Source organism: Manis pentadactyla, chromosome 3 (assembly GCF_030020395.1).
Source record: "Manis pentadactyla isolate mManPen7 chromosome 3, mManPen7.hap1, whole genome shotgun sequence".
Lineage (NCBI taxonomy): Eukaryota > Metazoa > Chordata > Mammalia > Pholidota > Manidae > Manis > Manis pentadactyla.
This window is the reverse complement of record NC_080021.1, coordinates 188,609,498-188,628,969: the sequence shown is the minus strand read 5'-3', so window position 1 is coordinate 188,628,969 and position 19,472 is coordinate 188,609,498. Positions and strand designations below refer to the sequence as shown.

At 40.9% G+C, this 19,472-nt stretch overlaps 1 protein-coding gene across 1 annotated transcript in view; it reads right to left on the bottom strand.

The window, feature by feature from the left end:
* The window catches only part of TDRD7 (tudor domain containing 7), a 77,031-nt gene extending 69,297 nt beyond the window's left edge, over positions 1-7,734 (bottom strand). The window contains exon 1 of the mRNA XM_036888546.2: positions 7,573-7,734. The gene's annotated coding sequence lies outside the window, so the exon portion shown is untranslated. The remainder of the gene's footprint in view (positions 1-7,572) is intronic.
* Positions 7,735-19,472: the final 11,738 nt, after the last annotated feature.

Genomic DNA, 19,472 nt, shown 5'->3' with positions numbered 1-19,472 from the left:
TAAATTAGTTCAACCATTGTGGAAAGCAGTATGGAGGTTCCTCAAAATGCTCAAAATAGAAATACCATTTGACCCAGGAATTCCACTTCTAGGAATTTACCCCAAGAATGCAGCACTCCAGTTTGAAAAAGACAGATGCACCCCTATGTTTATTGCTGCACTATTTACAATAGCCAAGAAATGGAAGCAACCTAAGTGTCCATCAGTAGATGAATGGATAAAGAAGATGTGGTACATATACACAATGGAGTATTACTCAGCCATAAGAAAAAAACAAATCCTACCATTCGCAACAATATGGATGGAGCTAGAGGGTATTATGCTCAGTGAAATAAGCCAGGCGGAGAGAGACAAGTACCAAATGATTTCACTCATATGTGGAGTATAAGAACAAAAGAAAACTGAAGGAACAAAACAGCAGCAGAAGCACAGAACCCAAGAATGGACTAATAGTTACCAAAGGGAAAGGGACTAGGGAGGACGGGTGGGAAGGGAGGGATAAGGGTGGGGGAAAAAAGAAAGGGGGCATTATGATTAGCATGTATAGTGTGTGTGGGGCACGGGGAGGGCTGTGTAACACAGAGAAGACAAGTAGTGATTTTACAGCATCTTACTATGTTGATGGACAGTGACTGTGAATGGGGATGTGGGGGGGACTTGGTGAAGGGGGGAGCCTAGTAAACATAATGTCCTTCATGTAATTGTAGATTAATGATACCAAAATTAAAAATTAAAAAAGAAAAACCCAACAAGGAGGCCCATTCTCACCACTTTTATTCAACATAGTACTGGAGGTCCTGGCCACAACAATCAGACAACACAAAGAAATAAAAGGTATCCAGACTGGTAAGGAATAATTTAAACTGTCACTGTTGGCAGATGACATGATATTGTACATAAAATAAACTCTAAAGAATCCACCCCAAAACTACTAGAACTAATATTTGAATTCAGCAAAGTGGCAAGATACAAAATTAATACACAGAAATCTGTTGCATTCCTATACACTAGTGATGAACTAGCAGAAAATCAGTTAAACAACTGCATTTACAATTGCATCAAAAATAATAAAATACCTAGGAATAAACCTAACCAAGGAGGTGAAAGACCTATACCCTGAAAGAAAGACACTCATAAGAGAAATTAAAGAAGATACCAATAAATGGAAACACATCCCATGCTCATGGATAGGAAGAATTAATACTGTCAAAATGGCCATCCTGCAATTGACAGAGTCAATGCAATCCCTATCAAAATACTGACAGCATTCTTCAATGAACTAGAACAAATAGTTCTAAAATTCATATGGAACCACAGAAAACCCCAAATAGCCAAAGCAATCCTGAGAGGGAGGAACAAAGGTGAGGGTATTACGTTTCCCAACTTCAAACTCTACTACAAAGACACAGTAATCAAGACAATTTGGTACTTGCACAAGAACAGACCCATAGATCAATAGAACAGACTACAGAGCCCAGATATAAACCCAAGCATATATGCTCAATTAATAAATGATAAAGGAGCCAAGGATATACAATGGGGAAATGACAGCCTCCTCAACAACTGGTGTTGGCAAAACTGGACAGCTACATGCAAGAGAATGAAACTGGATTATTGTCTAACTCCATACACAAAAGTAAACTCAAAATGGATCAAAGACCTGAATGTAAGTCATGAAACCATAAAATTCATAGAAGAAAACATAGGCAAAATCTCTTGAATATAAACATGAGCAACTTTTTTCTTAACACATCTCCTTGGGCAAGGGAAACAAAAGCAAAAATGAACAAATGGGACTAAATCAAACTAAAAAGTTTCTGTACAGCAAAGGACACCATTAGCAGAACAAAAAGGCATCCTACAGTACGGGAGAATATATTCGTAAATGACTTATCCAATAAGGGATTAACATCCAAAATATATAAAGAGTTCACATGCTTCAACACCCAAAAAACACATAATCTGATTGAAAAATGGGCAGAGGATCTGAACGGACAATTCTCCAAAGAAGAAATTCAGATGGCCAACAGGCACATGAAAAGATGCTCCACATCACTAATTATCAAGGAAATGCAAATTAAAACCACAATGAGATATCACCTCACACCAGTTAGGATGGCCAACATCCAAAAGACAAACAACACCACATGTTGACGAGGATGTGGAGAAAGGGGAACCCTCCTACACTGCTGGTGGGAATGTATAAATTAGTTCAACCATTGTGGAAAGCAATATGGAGATTCCTCAAAAAACCTAAAAATAGAAATGCCACTTGACCCAGAAATTCCACTCCTAGGAATTTATCCAAAGCAAACAAGATCTCAGATTCAAAAAGATATATGTACCCCTATGTTTATTGCAGCACCATTTACAATAGCCAAGATATGGAAGCAACCTAAATGTCCATTAGTAGATGAATGGATAAAGAAGATGTGGTACATATACACACTGGAATATTATTCAGCCATTTAAAGAAAAGAAATCCTACCATTTGGAACAGCATGGATGCAGGTAGAGGGTATTATGTTCAGTGAAATAAGCCTGGTGGAGAAAGACAGGTACCAAATTATTTCCCTCATTTATGGAGTATAACAACAAAGCAAAACTGAAGGAACAAAACAGCAGCGGACTCACAGACTCCAAGAAGGGATTAGTGGTTACCAAAGGGGAGGGCATGGTGAGGGTGGGTGGGGAGGAGGGAGATGGGAATTAAGGGTCATTATAATTAGCACACATAATGTAGGAGGGGTCACGGGGAAGGCAGTACAGCAGAGAAGACAAGTAGTGACTCTAGCATTTTACTACAGTAATGGACAGTAACTGCAATGGGGTATGGGGGGGACTGGATAATATGGGTGAATGTTGAAACCACAATGTTATTCATGTGAAACCTTCATAAGATTGTATATCAATGATACCTTAATTTAAAAAATGAAAGATTGGGTATCAATGAAACCTTAATTAAAAAATATTTTTAAAAATTTTCTTAAAGACTAAAGCTGAATGATATTGAAAACACTACATTTCTAAGCCGTAGAGTTCCCATTAAAGATATTCTTCGAGGTAAATTTACATTCTAAATGTTGACAGACAAAGAAAATTAAGAGGTACAAACTTAACTTATAGGAACATAAATTATACAGAACATAAAATACAGTCAGTAATATTGTAACAACTTTGTAAGATGACAGGTGGTAGCTATACTACAGTGGTGAACATTTTTAACGGATATAAATGTCAATCACTATGTTGTACTCCTGAATGTAATATAATACTGTATGGTAACTATAAAATTTTTTAATTTAGAAAATAAAAAACACTGAACATAAAAAAAATAAAAATAAAAATAAAAATGACCAAGGTCAGCCAGCAAAGATCTCAAGGAGGAAGAAACTGGCCACAACAAATCACAACAAATTGCACTTGACTTTCACTTCCTTCCTATCACTCTTTCTCTTCATCTTTTCCTTGCCTTTTTTCTGAATAAAAAGTGCCAAAAGTAGAGTTGTATGTACTTACCACAGTGCTTGGCATCCAGTGGTTATTTAATAAATTTACCTAGAAGCAGGGTATGGATGGGAAACTACCTACGAAAATATGCATTAAATGGCTAAGAGTACAATGAGATAAGCATTGGTATACTGGAGAACTTTGTAGTACAGCATTAAATTTGAAATACCACAATTTTCCCAGATATGCTTACTTGCCTCATTAATACACTAATGAATGGGGAAGCCTGGTAAGAAAGCTGCTAGATCTCCTCCAAGACTTCTCACCTTACTTGAAGGCCAAAGTCACTTACTACTTAGACAGAGTTGGAGAGCAGAGAGTCGCTGCTAGACTGCAACCCCACATGTCCCTGCAACTGCCTGGCTTGGAAAAGCAGCAGAGGATTGGGGCTCCACATCAGAGTAGGGAGCTGAGAGGAGCACGGCATGCTGGTGGGCACTTCACACTGTCTCCAAACTCTTCACCTTATAAATGAGAAAACTGAGTCCCAGGGAAATTATTCCAGGTCTCACATATTTTTATAGCCAGAACCACAAGAACCCAGGTCTTCTGGCTCCCAAACTTAGGACTTCATTTAAGACAGCTGCTCCAAATACATAAGAGTGGGTTTCTGAAAGTAAATTTGAGATAGGGAACAACGACAGAGATCCTGGGCATGTTTATGGACTAGCCCTTAGTGGCACAAAACACGGATCTGCCACATTATGATTTCAAGTGTGTGGCACCAAAACCCAAAAGAACTGCCAACTGTTGCAAAAAGTCAATGGTGGCAATCAACATCTATTGTTTCATTCTGTTCATTTTCTCATGGCTACACAATTCATCGTGAATGCCACCAAGTGTTAATAATATACAAGAAGTGGAGCAAGGAGTAGAGGAAAGTGATGACAATCTTTAGGGAAGCAAGATTTAGATAGTTTAAACAGCCTACAGTAATTCTCACATTCAAAATTGTGTTTTGTAAATTCATAGCTTTTCTCTTTGATACACCCCAAAATGGTCCCAAGAAAGACTTACTCTGCAGAACCTGGCTTTGGTAAAATCTAGATACAGCCTTTACCCTCAACTGAGCCTGCCTGGCTCAATCATTTGCATGTTATCTGCTTCCTATTGCTTGAGTTTCCTCAGTACTGGTGCTCAATGACCTTTAGCTGTGTTGGTCTGGCTCTCATCTATGCTTTCTCTTCTCTAAGTTTCTTTTTTCTCAACTATTTCCAACTGTTCTGTTTGTCATCTTCCTCATTGCATTTTTTTATGCCACAAATTTGAGTTTGTAGAGTGGCACTAAATCCCAAAACAAATCAGATGAGTTATTAGGGTAACTGAAATCCCCAAGTAATCTCTCTCACTTTCTTTAGTCAGTTAATCAATTTTTAGTATCTCTTTGGTCATATCCTTGTAGTAACTGGTTGCCCTTCTTGAAGACACGATTTTAGCAACAAGCCAGGCCCTCAAAGTTCACAATGTCTGTACTGAAAAGATTTTGCATCATCTAATCTGTCTCAAACTCATTTTACAAATCAATAAACTGAGTCTAAGAGCAGGAAGATTTTTAAGACCCTGGATGATTTCTCATCTTGTGACAGTTTAACAATTAATCCTTTCTTTCTAATTACAGTGTAGTCTGTTACCATTTGATTACCCCTTTACCAAGTCTTATAAAAAGGAAAGATAGTAATTAATACCCTCAGGTGGTGATACACTTCTTTAGTACATCTTAGGGAGCAGTTTTCTTTTTTATTATTGTAACTTCAAACTCCAAATTATATATATATTTGTGTGTATATATATATATATATTACTAACTACACACTATGGATCTACAAGTAAGGGTTTTCCATAAATCTATATACTAGAGAAGAAATTCTGAGACAATAAAGTGGTTTGGTTAGGACTTTGGGTCTTAATCCTAGTTCTTTTACTAATTAGCTGTGACTCGAAGAGGCACTTCACGTCTCCTTTTTCTTATGCAAGAGAAAGAAGTTGGCCAAGATAGGTGATTCTCAACTTTCCTTGGAGTCCTTCAAGTTTTGGAATGAGGTCCACAGACCAAACAGAAACCATGGTTTGCTTCCTCCTGGCAAAGCTGCGCAGCTAAAATTCTGAGTTTGCTTTGGGGTCACACTAAGTATCTTGTGCTGATCAGAAGCTCTAATTGGCATATATACACTTCCCAGCTTAAAATGATGACACAAATTATTTTTAAATAGTTTGTTTGAAAGACAAAATTTTAAAAACATTTTGGTCCAATAGGGTAATAATAAAAAGAATGAAGTTTCAAAAGCACAAAGTTGGTAGTAAAGGCAGAGAAAGTAGGTTTTGCATACAGAAAGAAAAGCCAACTCACGTAAATATGAAATTAGATTTCACTCAAGTACCAAGGAACTTCTGTCCTTTCTGTATTTATCTGCTGACTGTGAAGGTGCAGATGCAAAGCACTCATTCTACATCAAATCTCAATTCTTGAAAATAGCATTAGGAAAAAAAAACCCAAAACACAGCAAGTAGGCACTTAGGAGTTGGATTTTCAAGTGTTTTTCCTTTACATTCATATTAAGTCTCCAACTAGATTACATTGCACAGGGAACTTAGAGGTCCTTCAAAAAGTTTAAATCCTTTGGTACAAAATACAATAGTACATTCAGCCACATTCAACCAGTATACTTAAAAGGGCATTAGCAGGCATTACATTCCATTTCCAATCTACAGGGACTGAAATCCAAAGGCAAGACCAACTGCTGACTCACAGTCTCACTCTGTTTAACTAGCAATGAGGAAGGCTGACTGCCATTAAGGGCCCTGGGCTGGGGCACAGGAGATGTGGGTTCTAACCTAGCTGGCCTCCCGTTGTAATTCCTTGCATGGGGCAGGTGTGTTGCATTACTGATGCTCAATGAAATGTCAGTTGAGTGGAACTGCAAAAATCTCCACAACGTGTCAATTTATATCATACAGAGAACTTAAAGATGTGTCCCTGACTCCAAGAAACTGAAATAGAATTATGTAAAATATGGGAAATTTGGTGGAAGGAAGAGTTAACATTTCTTAACTATCATTACAAATGAAAGGATTTTTCAGTAGTTATCTCACGAAAGTCTTGCAAAGTAAGTTATTTCTATCTGTCACATAGAAAACCAAGCTCAAAGTATGTAATTCTTTGAAGATCACACAGTTAAGAGAACCCCAGATCCTAGGTCTGCGAAGCACACACTATTTGCTGTATGCAACACCTACGCTCAAGGCAGCCCAGAATGAGCTGGGAATTGGGGTCTAAGTTTCACTTCTGTCTTTAAGTTGATGCAAATCGGTAGGCAGAACACCTTTCGGCAATTTTTCCACCTGCACAATGGGGGGTTGGGAAGGAGAGGGATGACCTGGACGAGTGGTTTGTTTTGTTATGTACAGTGATTATCAAAATCCTTTTGGGCCAGGACTTTTTCTAATATAAGTATTTCCCGTTCTTGCTCTTTGCGTGGTACTCTTGGTTATTAATGGAAAAGTACTATACCCAGAAAAGTTGTGCGAGCTCCAAGTCCACAACCATTAAGATGATGAATCTGAGAACCTGACCCTGTTGCATTTTGGTGAAAGTTAAGACAACTCGTTCATGGATTCATGATTCCTTCCTCCCTTAGAGCTCTGTGCCCACCGGTGCTCTCGGTTTGAGAGGAGTGGATAATATTTGTGTCCTGCATACTGGAGGGGCCTCGAGGAGGTCCGTGCCTTCAAGGAACTTAAAGCTCCCGGGTGAAACACAGCTCAAACAGCTGGGGCTCAGGCACGGGGAACCACTTCCTGGTCAGCCCCTCCGCCCCGGGCCCACAGCCCAGCCGCTGCACTTCCCCAGCGCACGGAGTTGCCCGAGCGGCCGGAGGGGCGGATCCGCTCCTACTCCCCCGGCGCACAGCAGGGCTTCCGGGGGTCGGGACCCGGGCATTCCCTGTGTTCGAGTCCCGCCCGTAACTCTTTCCCGCTAGGCACCCAGGTGCGCTGCGCCCCCCGAAACCTCGTCCCACGTCGGCCGGCACCTGTCGCGCTCGCAGCCGCAGAACCTGCGCTCACCTCGTTCCGGGGACCCACGGCCCGTCGCCGCGCCTCTGGGCCCAGCTCCCGCCGCTGTATCCGCCAGGGATTCAGTCCCGGCCGCCACCCACTTTCGGTTTCCCCTCACTGGCTGACCGCCGCGGTCGGGAACCACCTCGAGCCCCCGCCCCGCCCTGCTCGGCCCCGCCCCGCTCCGAGGGCAGGCCGGCCTGTCCTCTGCGCACGCGCGGGCACCGCGATGACGTAGGCCCGCTCCGGCCCCAGCGCGTGAAAAAGGAAACCGACGCCGCCTAGCGGTTTCTGCACGTGCACACCTACGCGCCGTCCGCGGGACTACGGAGCGGACTCAAGGGCGCCTCCTCGTGGACAACGCAAGTACAGGCAGGCCGGGAGCCTCTACCCGGCAAGACTTCCCCATCGCTTATGCATGCGTCCCTGCTGTTGAGTTCACTCACCCTATAGACGTTTCATTCGCTCTCGCTCATTTTTTCTTCAGTTCTGGGGCAGTTGCTTTTTATTCTCCTAGACATCCACCTGGTCTGGATGTCTTTACTTTAGGTCTAGTTTCAAGCGTCACCCTTTCAAAGGCAGGTGGCTACACTCTCAAAAACGTCATTCTTCTTCCCTGACATTCCCCGTCTCCTCACCTGTATCTCTTCTTAGCGTCTATATGTGTTTTATTTATCTTTTCAATGTCTACTATCCTCCTTAAATTAAAGCTCTGTGAGCACAGGGATCTTTGTCTTGTTCCCTAATCTATTCCCAGAGCCTAAGATAGTACCTCGCACCTAAGCATGACATAAATATTTGTCAAACTCATTCATTATAAAATTATTGAACACTTAGTGTTTATTCCCTATTTCTTCTGCACATTAATTCTACCAATATTTATTGGGTGTACTGGTTTGTATTCCTTAAGCCAACTTTGAACACTTCTCTGAATTTATTCCATATGCATTTACTTGTTTATTCAACCAGTACATTTTTACAGCTTTATTGAGGTATAACTGACATACTATAAGCTGCATGTTTAAATCGTAGAATTTGATGTTTTGACATGTGTATACAGCTGTGAAACTATCACCGCCATAAAAATAGTACCTCCGTTACCTCCAAAAGTTTCCTCATGCCCCTTTACAATTCTCAACTTTTGTGCCATTCTGTCCCTTGCCCTTTAATTGCTGATTTACTTTCTGCCACTATAGTATGCATTTTTTAGAATTTTATATAAATGGAATCATACCATATGTGCTGTGTTTTGGGGGGAAGAGGAGACTGTCCAGCTTCTTTCACTCAGTATAAGTATGTTGAGATCCATTCATGTTGTTGTGTTTGCCAATAATTCATGTCTTTTTATTGCTGAATAGTATTACATTGTATGGATACACTAAACATACAATATGACTCAGCAAATTCCATTTCCAGGGTTTACAAGAGGAGTAAAAGTGTATGTCCACACAAAGACCTGGGCAAGAATATTCATAGCAGCTTTGTAGTAGCAAAAAATGGAAACAACACAAATGTCCATCTGTTGGTGAATGGACAATCAACCAGTATATATTTAATACATGCTTTGAAACAACAAACTTTCATGGAGTGCCTACTAGGTTAAGACAGAAGCTTGTGCATGAGGATTTTTTTAAAATTTTTTATCTATTTTTTTTGTTAAGGTATCATTGATATACACTCTTATGGAGGTTTCACATGAAAAACATTGTGGTTACTACAATTCACCCATATTATCAAGTTCCCCCCCATACCTTGTTGCAGTCACTGTCCATCAGTGTAGTAAGAGTGCATGAGGAGTTTTTGATTCAATGAAAAGACATACTGAGCAATGAAAAGGTAGATAGGAAGTAGATCCCAGAAGGCCTGACAGCCCATGCTCAGGAGTTTGGGCTTTTCTCCAAAGGCAATGGTGAACTATTCAAGTCTCCTTTGAGCACTGTTCTCTTTTACTGTCATGTCTAGTCCCTGACTTACCCTGCTCAAATATCTCTTCCTAGCACTTCTCTCCATGCCCACTGCAGTATTTCAGTCTATTTCAGATCCTCCCTTCTCTCCCCTCCAGTCTGCTCCAAACACTGCAGTGCATTTAATAGACCTCAAATACAGCCAGACCCAATTTGGACTCTACAGTGCTCATAACATCCTCTGGTCCACATTTAAGATGGGAAAGATGTAAAAAGGAGCTCTCAGTTGAAAGAGTGCCAGTTGGACAGTTGGAGCAGGAAATTTTAGGAAAGAGTCCAGAGTCCAATATGCAAAATAAATCATAAAATGATGTGAGTTGACTCCAAGTCTTAGATCCTTTATCTTTATCCATGCAAAGGGTTCCGTGTTTGGACTGTTCTATATATAAAGAAAAATTATGCTCTGCAGCTACTTTTTAAAAAATCAGCTCTATTAATGAATAGTTTACATATAATCAATGTGAAATCTGATGAATTTTAACAAATGTATTCAATCAGTCCATCTCAGCAAAAGCCCAAACTCATCTTTGGATGACAGGAGTAGGGGTCAGGAGCATTTGGGTCTCTCTTTCAGAAGAGGCAACCACACTTCCCATTCCGAAGGGCTGTCCAAAGGTCTTTGGTGGTCTGCTTGGGTGGCTTTTGAGGGTATTGAGGTGGCTAGTAGGGAGATCAGGAACAGCTGGTCAGTAAGCAACAGCCTGGCAGGTAATCTGTGCCCACCCAGATACTTCACAGGAGAGAAGTCATCATGGAAGGGGAATGCAAATCAAGACCCAGGTGTGCGGAAGGAAGAAGGATTTGTTGCCAGCTTATCCTGGGCTGAGAGAAGTGGAAATATTTCAAGTATGAAACCTCCATCTAAAGCCCTCCTTGCATTTTTATCCACACCTGGGGAGCCTGTTCATTTGGAGAAAGACACATGGGACAAAAGCTATTGGTTGAGTTTAATCTGTGTTCACCTCTCCCTTCTTTCTCTCAGTTCAGCAAGTACCATTTAGAAGGAAGGGGAGACAGCAACCATGTTGCAAGAAAACATATCTATAGCTCACTTTGTTTTTATCTCACCTGATGGAACCTTTTGGCATTTGCAATATAGCCCAAGAAAGAGACACTCCTCACCCTCCCTCTCAGAGCCTCTCTGACATTGCAACTGCCGTAGGCAGCTTTCCACCCTCCAAAATTTACAGTGGCCATTTTAGAAACCTCAAATTGCTCTCATTTCACTTCCCATCTGAACTCATCTGTTTATTCTTTATATTGTCTCCAAAAAGAGAACCAAAACCAAAAACTTTATTTCTATCGCTTCATGTACCACCAAATGCGCCACAGGGACTCGGCTGTGGCATTATTCAGTGTCTGAAGTAATTCCTCTCCCAGGAAAGCTTCCTTGAAGCCCCACCTGAAAGTGGTTGCTCCTGTAGCTGAGATCCTAGAGCACTGTTATTTGTCCCTCAATTATGTTTGCAGTGAAAGAGGATGGAGGAAGTGGTTCTATGTCTCATCTCCCTTCTGAACTACTTGAAAAGACTTTAGATTTTATTGATCTTTTTCCTCTAGGTTATTTAATTGCAAATAACTTCAGCAATAATAAATTAACTCCTTGAATCTAAACAAAATGTTCAGAGTTATGTATGTGGATGAAACACGGCCTCCTAAGTACTTTTTGCTTATGCAAGTTCAGGAGAAACAGATCCATTACAAAAGGAACCTTTGGACAGGTCTACTTTGGGCTCATCATGAACATCATGATCATTCCCTCTCCGCCCATCAGCTGTTGCCTCAACAACAAATGCAGAGAAATTTCTAGACAATTGTATTTGTTTTAACTGAGTAAGGAGAAGCAAAACAAAACAAAAGGGAGAGATTGCTGGAGCGCTGCTAAAATCCAGGCCCTGGCAAAGCTAAGGAAGTGCTGACCAAGCAAAACTCCCTAATCTGCCCACAAAGACCTCCAAGGTGAGTCAGCTGGAAGGGGCTAATCCCCAGAAGTGACTGATCCCTACAGCTGTAGAGGCCACACAGCCACAGAACTCTGGAGAACATGGGATAATAAAAGCTTAAAGCAATATTGCGTAGAGAAAGGTTGTAGAACCAACAGGGGAGGGTCTTGGCTAAGAGATCACCTCTGTTCCCTCTTGAGTTGTGGGTCATTCACACAGCTCAGCCTTGGACAAGGCTCAGATATAAGGATGACTCTAAGGATACAGATATTGAGAAGACAGCTGGTTTAGGGTGCAGTTGTGGAGTAGGGCATGGAGTAATTAATACTTCAAGTAAGGTAAACAACTACAATATTACTGATCTTGTAACAGTCAGTAAGCCAGCCAGCTGGTACAAAAATTATACTGCTCCAGATGCCAGGGGTGAGGAAGGGAGATGGCAGCAAGAAGAAACCACATAAGTATATAGGTGGTGTTCAGTACTGGGTAGCTGACCCTCACATCAAAGATGCAGACAGTATTCAAAAAGTGTGGGTTCAGATTCAAAGTGTACTGTTCAGGGAGGGCCACTGCCACTCAGTTGTCTGACCTTCGCTAAATCATTTGGGGCTTGATCTTTTAAATTAGTAGCCCTTTGGTGTGGTACTACCCTCAGTTCGCCTGAAGTGGCAAAGTTAAACTAGTTCAGTAGCATAAGAGCTTCTCTAGACATTGTTCAGTTAATTCCCCTTCATCAGTGGCTCTCTGTGGAGGCACTATCTCCCCCCAAGGTCACTCTGGACAGCCATGAGGTTATTTTTGGTTGTCACAACGATCAGAGATACCTCCTAGCATTTAGTGGGCCTCCTGGCATTTTGTCCTGCCAGGTGCAAAACAGCTCCTCCATATCACAGAAGTTTCCTTTGTCCCAACCGGGAGAATGTCTTGCCAGTCATTCACATAGATGAAAAACCTCTGCTTTATGTATAAACACAAATAATTTTTTCACAGTTTTACTATACAATGAATTTTCCAGATTCTTGTCTGTGAATTTCATTTCAGGACAGTAAAAGAGGGGATGACAAAATACTTGTTAATAAAGAAGGTCCTAGGTCAGACAGGGTTCAGCTAATCCCACCCAAAGAGAAGATGAACAAGACATTCTTGTTTACTCCAACAGACATAGGGATAGACACATGTATTTATCTTTGTTAGGATTCTGCACCACCCCACCACCTGATTACCCAGTTGTCCCTAGCATTCACAGTTGATTAAACTAAAACTACTCTTTTTCAGGTTCTCTCTGGAGTTTACTAAGCCTGAATTCCTATCTCCTCCACCTTAAGTAGAAGAGATGCTCTTCCTCCCAATGCTCTCTTCACCCCCTCCCACTGAGTCTTTTTCACTTAAAACTAAAGCCCTTACTCTCAGCAGCAACTTGCTTAAAACAGGATGTTTATATTTGCAATTAGAAAATTGCAACATCTGCTACAAAAGGAGCTAGCAAGCTGTTGGTCAGAGTAAACCACTAGTGGAGATTTTCTCTATGAAAGTAGTTCTTAATCTGATAGCAATAATGATATGTCAGCACTAACACAGCATTTCCCTCCCTTTGTATAGTACATGTTCCTGAAAATGTGTTTGAAGGTTAAACTATAAACCCACTTATAAATGTCACTGAAATTGTGGGAGCTCTATTTACAAAGCACATATTTATATTTATTATATTATATTATATTATATTATATTCATGTTATATATTATATTATGTATTTTTTATATATATAATCCCTAATAGTAATGACTGCAGTGTCCAATGTTTAGTACATAAAGGCTTGTAATAAATATTTATTCAATCAATGAGTAAATGAGGGAAGGGCTAAGTCCATCCTATTTCCACAATGCCATGCTGCCTCTTTGTATACCTCACTAATGAAATAAAAAGCCTAAGAAGCAAACAAAGAAAATGTATAAAAAGCATAAGGACAGAGTAAACTCTTTTTTCCTCATATCAAAACCTCTGTGGAGAGCCATACACTTATATAATGTGGGTTAGCAAACAGCTTGCACCAAATCCAGGTGCCAATTTGTGAGCTCATTGTTCAGAAAAAGCCTCATAGATCTTTCCTTTTCACTGTATATCCATAGAATTTCCCTTTTTACATAAATCTCCAAATGTCTCTAATCAATTCTTCCTATTTTCTTCTCTGCACCCTTTCCTTCCTGGGGAAGTTGGACAGGCATTCTGTTCACCTCCTGGCCTGGTAGATTCTGGATGGTAAGGTGAGCAGGCTGGAGAGTGTGACCTGATACTTTTCCAAACACTTGTTGGCACCAATAGGTCAGTCAACTAGACAGAGAGGCCTTCTGAACTATTTCCAGCACACTGCTCCTCTGCATGGGGCACTGCATCTGCAGGGAACTCCCCCTGTGTGTGAGCCCTGTCCTTATTGGAGAGGCAGCTCTAAATGTCAGAATGCATCTTCATGTAAAAGCTCCCTCTCAGGAGTGTCCACTTATGGGCCTTAGTTCTACCTATTGGCTAAAGAGAAAAAGTGGAATCTTTGGAGGGGGGCTTGATATTTGGGGAATGTTGTCACAACTTTGCTAGTGTCTTCTCTTGGCTCAATGTCACACTTTCCTCCTTTAAGCAAGCTTTAATTAATCAAATTTCTTGAAAGTGGCACCCAAAACAAAGTCCTAAAGTCCAGTTGGTCATTTCCTTGCAAATAAACAAGATCCATTTAGAAGGTATTTGTAACTCAGACAATGGCTTAGATGTTCTAAATAGCAGAATTAGTAACTGTTTGGTTAGGATCTTTCCATGGAGAGATATGGAGCTTATGCTGCTCAAGTTGAGAGAAACATGACTCTGGGTGATTCCAAGTCATCCTCTCTCAATCCTGATCTTGAAAGTGTCTGGGAATGCCAAGTGGACTTTCTCTGAAAATCCAAGAGTTGTGGCTGGTTTATGGTGTGTTGCATAAACACTACTGCTAGAAAGCTGATTTTGTAACTCACATGCAATGTTCACAACCTCACTAGCAAACTAAATTTAGTGCTGATGAGATAGAAGTGAAGTAGAGTCTAGGCCATTGCTGTGCAAACTTTTGTCATTGCACTTACTCTTAAGGGTCTAAGAGTTCTCAACAAGAATGTAAAATATTTGCATTTTCATTTAGATGATTATCTAAATAAATGTAACCATATTTTGCAACTTCTTGATGACTACTAACAAAGTATCACCATGCTAGTTCAGTGCTAGAATTTGCTCTTATTTTTGTGATGGCGAAGTCTCAAATATGTACCGAAAGTGATGGCACTTCAAGTTTAATAATGCTGGTAGCATGTCTGGCTGTCCTTCGTTTGGTGCATCCTAATGTCAAAATTACAGCAGTCTAAAGCAAATAACCCAATTAATAAATGAGCAGAGGAAATGAACAGACACTTCTCCAAAGAAGAAATTCAGATAGCCGACAGGCACATGAAAAGACGCTCTGCATCACTAATTATCAGGGAAATGCAAATTAAAACCACAATGAGGTATCACCTCACACCAGTTAGAATAGCCAACATCAAAAAGACAAGAAGCAACAAATGCCAGTGAGGGTTTAAGGGAAGCTTCCTACACTGTTGGTGGGAATGAAATTAATTCAACCATTGTGGAAAGCAATATAGAGATTCCTAAAAAAACTAAAAATAGAAATACCATTTGACCCAGGAATTCCACTCCTAGGAATTTACCCAAAGGAAGCAAGATCCCAGATTCAAAAAGACATATGCACCCATATGTTTATCACAACACTATTTACAAAAGCCAACATATGGAAGCAACCTAAATGTCCATCAGTAGATGAATGGATAAAGAAGATGTGGCATACATACACAATGGAATATTATTCAGCCATAAGAAGAAAACAAATCCTACCATTTGCAAAAACATGGATGGTGCTAGAGGGTATTATGCTCAGTGAAGTAAGCCAGGTGGAGAAAGACAAGTACCAAATGATTTCCCTCATTTGTGGAGTATAACAACGAAGCAAAATTGAAGGAACAAAACAGAAGCAGACTCACAGACTCCAAGAAGTGACTAAGTTACCAAAGGGGAGGGGTGGGGGAGGGCAGGTGGGGAGGGAAGGAGGAGATTGAGGGGTATTATGATTGGTATACATGGTATGTGTGTGGGGGTCACAGGGAAGACAGTGTAGTACAGAGAAGACAAGTAGTGACTGTGGCATCTTATGCTGATGGACAGTAACTTCAATGGGGTATGGGGGGGACTTGATAATATAGGTGAATGTAGTAACCACAATGTTTTTCATGTGAAACCTTCATAAGAGTGATATCAGTGATACCTTAGTAAAAGGAAAAAAAAATTTTTAATTAAAAAATTAAAAATAAATAAAAATTTAATTCAAAAAATTACAACAGATTGGAGCCAAGATGGCAGCGTGAGTAGAGCAGTGGAAATCTCCTCCCAAAACAACATATATCTATGAAAATATAACAAAGACAACTCTTCCTAGAATAAAGACCAGAAGGCACAGAACACCATCCAGACCACATCCACACCTGTGAGAACCCAGTGCCTCGTAAAGGGGGTAAGATACAAGCCCCGGCCCTGTGGGAACCAAGCGCCCCTCCCCTCAGCTCTCGGCGGGAGAAGAGTAGGCAGAGCGGGAGGGAGATGGAGCCCAGGACGGCCGAACACCCAGCCCCAGCCATCCAGACCAGGGTGCAGACACAGTGCGTGCGCGGGGCCCTGGATACTAGGGAAACAGGGCAGCAAGAACAGTGAGCGGGCACTGGAGGCCTGGCGCCGGAGGACATAAGAAAAGCGAGCGCCATTTTTTTTTTTTTTTTGCTGTTTTGTTTTCACGAGCGCTTTTTGGAAGTCTTAAAGGGATAGGGACCCCAATACTAGGGAAACAGGGAAGCAAGACCGGTGAGCAGATGTCTGAGGCTGGCACCGGAGAATAAAGAAAAACGAGTGGCCATTTTTTATTTTTATTTTATTTTTTTAATTTTACAAAAATTTTTTTTTTTTTGTGGTCATTGTTTTGTTTTGGCGGGTGCTTTTTGGAAGTCTTAAAGGGGCAGGGCAGGACACTTAATCCAGACATAGAGAATCCGGGGATCTCTGGGCACCCTAATCCGCTGGGCTGCAGGGAGCTCGGAGGCCCCTTACAGAGATAAATAGCCTCCAGGCCGCTCCCCCTCCAACGCGACTCCACCACTTTGGAGTAGCTGCCCGAGCCAGGCCACGCCCACAGCAACAGCGGAGATAAACTCCATAGCGGCCGGGCAGGAAGCAGAAACCCTGTCTGCACGCAGCTGCGCAGCACAAGCCACTAGAGGTCGCTGTTCTCGCAGGAGAGGAGGGCCACAAACCAACAAGAAGGGAAGTTCTTCCAGCCGTCACTCGTCCCAGCTCTGCAAACTATTCCTATCACCATGAAAAGGCAAAGCTACAGGCAGACAAAGATCACAGAGACAACACCAGAGAAGGAGACAGACCTAACCAGTCTTCTTGAAAAAGAATTCAAAATAAAAATCATAAACATGCTGACAGAGATGCAGAGAAATACGCAAGAGATATGGGATGAAGTCTGGAGGGAGATCACAGATGCCAGGAAGGAGATTACAGAAATGAAACAAACTCTGGAAGGGTTTATAAGCAGAATGGACAGGATGCAAGAAGCCATTGATGGAATTGAAACCAGAGAGCAGGAACGCATAGAAGCTGACATAGAGAGAGACAAAAGGATCTACAGGAATGAAACAATGTTAAGAGAACTGTGTGACCAATCCAAAAGGAACAATATCCGTATTATAGGGGTACCAGAAGAAGAAGAGAGAGGAAAAGGGATACAAAGTGCCTTTGAAGAAATAATTGCTGAAAACTTCCCCAAACTGGGGGAGGAAATAATCAAACAGACCACAGAAATACACAAAACCCCCAACAGAAAGGATCCAAGGAGGACAACACCAAGACACATAATAATTAAAATGGCAAAGATCAAGGACAAGGAAAGAGTTTTAAAGGCAGCTAGAGAGAAAAAGGTCACCTATAAAGGAAAACCCATCAGGATAACATCAGACTTCTCGACAGAAACCCTACAGGCCAGAAGAGAATGGCATGATATATTAAATGCAATGAAACAGAAGGGCCTTGAACCAAGGATACTGTATCCAGCACGACTATCATTCAAATATGATGGTGGGATTAAACAATTCCCAGATAAACAAAAGCTGAGGGAATTTGCTTCCCACAAACCACCTCTACAGGACATCTTACAGGGACTGCTCTAGATGGGAGCACTCCTAGAAAGAGCACAGAATAAAACACCCAACATATGAAGAATCGTGGAGGAGGAATAAGAAGGGAGAGAAGAAAAGAATCTCCAGACAGTGTATATAACGGCTCAATAAGCGAGCTAAGTTAGGCAGTAAGATACTAAAGAGGCTAACCTTGAACCTTTGGTAACCACGAATTTAAAGCCTGCAATGGCAATAAGTACATATCTTTCAATAGTCACCCTAAATGTAAATGGACTGAATGCACCAATCAAAAGACACAGAGTAATAGAATGGATAAAAAAGCAAGACCCATCTATATGCTGCTTACAAGAAACTCACCTCAAACCCAAAGATATGTACCCACTAAAAGTCAAGGGATGGAATAACATATTTCAGACAAAAAACAGCGAGAAGAAAGCAGGGGTTACAGTACTAATATCAGACAAAATAGACTTCAAAACAAAGTAAGTAACAAGAGATAAAGAAGGACACTACATAATGATAAAGGGCTCAGTCAAACAAGAGGATATAACCATTCTAAATATATATGTACCCAACACAGGAGCCCCAGCATATGTGAAACAAATACTAACAGAACTAAAGGGGGAAATAGACTGCAATGCATTCATTCTAGGACACTTCAACACACCACTCACCCCAAAGGATAGACCCACCGGGCAGAAAATAAGTAAGGACACAGAAGCACCGAACAAAACAGTAGAGCAGATGGACCTAACAGACATCTACAGAACTCTACATCCAAAACCGACAGGATATACATTCTTCTCAAGTGCACATGGAACATTCTCCAGAATAGACCACATACTAGGCTACAAAAAGAGCCTCAGAAAATTCCAAAAGATTGAAATCCTACCAACCAACTTTTCAGACCACAAAGGCATAAAACTAGAAATAAACGGTACAAAGAAAGCAAAAATGCTCACAAACACATGGAGACTAAACAACACGCTCCTAAATAATCAATGGATCAATGACCAAATCAAAATGGAGATCCAGCAATATATGGAAACAAATGACAACAACAACACTAAGCCCCAACTTCTGTGGGACGCAGCAAAAGCAGTCTTAAGAGGAAAGTATATAGCAATCCAAGCATATTGAAAAAAGGAAGAACAAGCCCAAATAAATGGTCTAATGTCACAATTAACGAAACTGGAAAAAGAAGAACAAATGAGGCCTAAGGTCAGCAGAAGGAGGGACATAATAAAGATCAGAGAAGAAATAAATAAAATTGAGAAGAATAAAACAATAGCAAAAATCAATGAAACCAAGAGCTGGTTCTTTGAGAAAATAAACAAAATAGATAAGCCTCTAGCCAGACTTATTAAGAAGAAAAGAGAGTCAACACAAATCAACAGTATCAGAAACGAGAAAGGAAAAATCACGACGGACCCCACAGAAATACAAAGAATTATTAGAGAATACTATAGAAACCTATATGCTAACAAGCTGGCAAACCTAGGACAAATGGACAACTTCCTAGAAAAATACAACCTTCCAAGACTGACCCAGAAAGAAACAGAAAATCTAAACAGACCAATTACCAGCAACGAAATTGAAGCAGTAATCAAAAAACTACCAAAGAACAAAACCCCCGGGCCAGATGGATTTACCTCGGAATTTTATCAGACATACAGGGAAGACATAATACCCATTTTCCTTAAAGTTTTCCAAAAAAATAGAGGAGGAGGGGATACTCCCA